Source organism: Nannospalax galili, unplaced genomic scaffold (genome assembly GCF_000622305.1).
Source record: "Nannospalax galili isolate Female #2095 unplaced genomic scaffold, S.galili_v1.0 scaffold1379, whole genome shotgun sequence".
NCBI lineage: Eukaryota > Metazoa > Chordata > Mammalia > Rodentia > Spalacidae > Nannospalax > Nannospalax galili.
The window spans coordinates 332,196-336,405 of record NW_008343573.1 but is presented as its reverse complement, the minus strand read 5'-3'; the positions used below and the strand labels follow the sequence as shown (position 1 = coordinate 336,405).

At 43.1% G+C, this 4,210-nt stretch overlaps 1 pseudogene; it reads right to left on the bottom strand.

Moving 5' to 3' along the window:
- Positions 1-882: 882 nt before the first annotated feature.
- Positions 883-3,351, bottom strand: LOC103739397 (annotated as a pseudogene).
- Between the last annotated feature and the right edge of the window lie 859 nt (positions 3,352-4,210).

The following is a 4,210-nucleotide window of genomic DNA, read 5'->3' as shown; positions in this document are numbered from 1 at the left end:
AAAGGTCACAGGACTATTTTATTTTCAGGGGAGGAGTTCTCATAAAAAGACCTCAAGGATCATCTATAAATATAGGATGTATCTTAGCTCTGATGAAAAAAGACAAGAATAGTAAGAAACCTCAAGGTCTGATTTCAAAATTGTTTCCCTCTCAATGCATGCAAACTGAACATTTTGATATTCTAATACCTATCACATACTATGTTTTATTAAGTAGGAAAAAATTAAAAGGAATTTCAGTAAAGTTTGTAATTGAAGCTTAATTTCAAAGCAGAATGAGGAAGCAATATTGTGTTAGTCACAAAGTTTGCAGTGAGCTCATCTCTTGGCCCTCAGTAAACCTAGTCCTTTTACATGAATGGGTGTGATTTAAGCAACTTTCCCCATTAAATAAAGGAATGTGAGATTTATCCTTACTCAGTGACATTCAGATTAATTACATTGTTCACAATTTAAGCAACTTTCCACAAGAAATTAGAATCTCAAACCCAAGAACCTGATATTTTTCTGACAGGAAATGTCTTCCAGTGAAAAAAGAAATTGAGATTTGCTTCACTGTGTGTTTCTTAATACATCCAAAGGAATAAAACTGAGAAGTAACTATAGGGCAAATTGCTATAAAATATTTTTGTTGTAAGAATTAAATTCTTCACAGGATAAGATGTAATTCACTTAGCATATGCATTTGCACCTATTTAACTTTCTCAAATTTTTATTTGCAAATGGAGATTCAAAGTTAAAATTACTGTGGGTCAAAGTTTAGTCAAATGTGACTGACTCCCTGAATGATTTTAATATGTTCTTTCAATTTTACTCAAATACAATGCATTTATTAACAACTCCCCAGAAGTATTTATCATATTTAAAAATAAATTCATGCTATCAAAAGGTGAGGCTCACTTTAATCCCTGGTTTGCCTTCACGCCACTGTCCTGAGCCTTCTTTCCAGGCCACTTACACACGTAGAGAACGACCTGAACCGCCACAACTGCCACGACTGCGGCATAAAAATACCTGTCTCTGTTGGACATTCCCAGGGCACCCTCGAATATGTAAGATTTTGTTGTAAAATAAAGCCCAGTAGGAACGGTGATCATTAAAGCTATGAAGAACATTAGTCTTCAGGGTTGACGCCAATGAGCTTTCATTCCTGAACTCAGGTGGCTGCAGCATGTTTAGCGCCACTTTGTCAAGGCGCGCACTCCGTGGTGTCGCGTGCAGGCAGCAGGCAATGGGGGCTGGCTGGGCTCAGGGGTCCCTAGGTGGTGACAGTTCTGGGCCTCGGCCGATCGCACCGGAAGTCCACTTGGTCTTTTTGTTCTGTAAGAAAGGTAGAGTTGAGACTACAATACTATCACATGGACTGTATTCCTTCTTTTCTAGTTAAACATTTTATGTGTGTGAGTGTTGCTTGCATGTGATGTGCAGCACCCATAGAGGCCAGAAGAGGGCCTTAGATTCCCCCGGAACGTTGTCAGCTGCCATGTGGGTGCTGGAACTGGACCTGGGTCCTCTGCCGGAGCCGCCAGGGCTCTTAACCGCTGAGACATTGCTCCAGCCCCTCTTTACTTAACTCTCTCTCTCTCTCTCTCTCTCTCTCTCTCTCTCTCTCTCTATCTCTCTAAGGAGGAAAGACTTATTTTGACTCACAGTTTCAGTCTCGGAGGCAGGAAAGGTGTGGTTCTAGGGCAGGGCCATGGGGCAACTGGAGAGTGACTCAGTATTTTTTCACACCTTGAAGTATCAGGAAGCAGAGAGGCTGATACGTTTCCTCCTCCCCTCAGTCCACTCTGAATGTGCCCATCCATGTATGCTTTTAGAAACCAGCATCTTGACTGAGTGTAAAGAACATTATATGGAAAACGGAATGCAAACTGTTACACTAAAAACTAGCCCTCAAACCGTGTACAATTAGCTTAGTCATATATGCCTAGTACACACCCAAGGGTGTGAGATAACCAGACGGGGAGGGCCGAGTAGACCCCGGAGACAGCCATATGCTGAATGACATCAAAGAGGGCTTCAAGAAGACCCCCAGGCTCGGGTGAGGACACTGACATCAAAGAGGGCTTCAAGAAGACCCCCAGGCTCGGGTGAGGACACCAGCCGCTCAGGGCTTACCTCCACAAAGGCAGGGGTGAGAAATTGTCCTAAGATCCCAGTCGCGGAGAGATGGATGATTGGCTGGTGAAGCTCACCCGGAACCCCAGGGGAAGGCCAGCCCCACAAAGGCACTGGCTTGACCTGAGGCCTGTCCGAAGGCTGGTCCTAAGCCCGGGTAACAGGGAAAGCAGAAGCCGGGACACAGGAGGGACTGATTAGCAAAGCGAATAGCAAGGTACGCGGATCGCAAATTCGATAATTTAATTTACAAGCAAAATAGCAGCCGTGTCCGGTGGCACCTGAATAAACGGTACATTAATGTCCTATATTCATTAGCAACTAAATTAACAAAGTAAAAATGCAGAGCCTCATAAGTAAATTCCGCAAGGCAAAAATAGCAGATGGGCCAGACACTAATGGATCCAGATGGGACCGTACGTGCGAAATTGTCAAAGCAAAATTATCTACGTATAGGAAACAGCCTAAGGTCGACAACCCGCTATTGACACCCACTGTGATGGAACCATTATTGGAAAGAGCTGCTGTTGAAGAAGTGCCTGGGTTCCTCTGCAAAATTATACAAGATATCGATGAGGACACAATAAACGGAAAGAAATGAGCTCTCAGGATAACCCAGCGCTGGAGTAAAAATAACCCCTTCCCGGATGGGGAGGATGGGATGGCGCCCCCAACCACCTCATGGTCGATCTGGTAACAGCGCAGAAGGTCAAATTGATATCGGCTAGGAGAAGTTGCTAGAAGAATTGAAACAGAAACAATCACCGGGACCACTTACTAGAAGTGAATTACAGCAGCTAAGACATGATTTTGGCCAAAGAGGTGAAAAAGATGCCACCTTATACGACTAAAATATGGGAAAAAGGAGCTGATACAGTCGTGATGACTAGCCATGAAATGTCTAACATTAAAGGAATTATTGAGAATCAACACATTTTTGATGCACTAGAGGAAGTAATTTAGAAAGCAAGAGGAGAAACTCACTCCTTGCTGGATTGGGTAACTGCAGCATGGAGAAGAGCTTTCCCAACCTTGGATTTAACTAGTTTTGAAAGCGATGGAACATGGAGGACGATGAAGGAAACTATTGAATTGGCAAGAAAACTAGATATCTTGTGTTTAATATATCATCAATCACCCACCCTGCAAGCCTCCCCGCTATTACCATCTATGAGGAAAAATCATTATTAAAGGAGCTCCCAGTCATTTGAGAATGTCACTCACGTCCATGTTGGCTAATTGCCAAACGTTTGGAGATGCAATTTCATTCCTAAAGCAAGCCAGAGAAATAGAAACAGACAAGGTGATTTCTTTACAAGCTGAGCATAAAAAATTTCCCATTAAACCTAAATCTAGACCTTTTTCAGGGAAACCAGCCTTGAAACCACCATGGTTCAAAAATAAGACCATTTGGGAACTGTGGCCCACAATTATATACCAGACCAGGGGCATCATGGGGGCCATAAAAACAAGTCATTGGCACCCCACAAACCCCATTCCCATGGCCACCCATTGTAAATCAACAACGGGGGCCTCAGACAAACAGCAGATGGAGGCCCTGGTCAGGAGGGCGAAAGACATTCAGCCCTTCATCCAATTACCAGCCCAGATCTAGGACAAGATTTTCCAGATAACATGCTAATTGATACAGGTAGTGAAATTACTATATGTAATCACTTATCTGCAAAACCTACTGATGAATCTTTAATAATTATAGGAGTAACAAATGATGATAAACAAGTCTTTTTAGAACATATATCTGATAATCTATGATACAAAGTTTAACACAGACGTAGCTTTTATGGATGCCCCCAACTCTGTGCTAGGAATGGACTCCATTCCTCACATCTTTCCTGCTTGGCATTATATAAAAAGAATCAAGGGGCTGGAGAGATGGCTCAGTGGTTAAGAACACTGGCTGTTCTTACAGAAGACCTGTGTTTGAATCCCAGCACTCACATGGCAGCTAACGGCTGTCTGTAACTCCGGTTCCAGGGGGATGCAATAGCTAGTTTTGTCCTCTGCAGGCATTGCACGACATGGGTGCACTTACCTACACGCAGGCAATGCATGCATACACATAAAAATA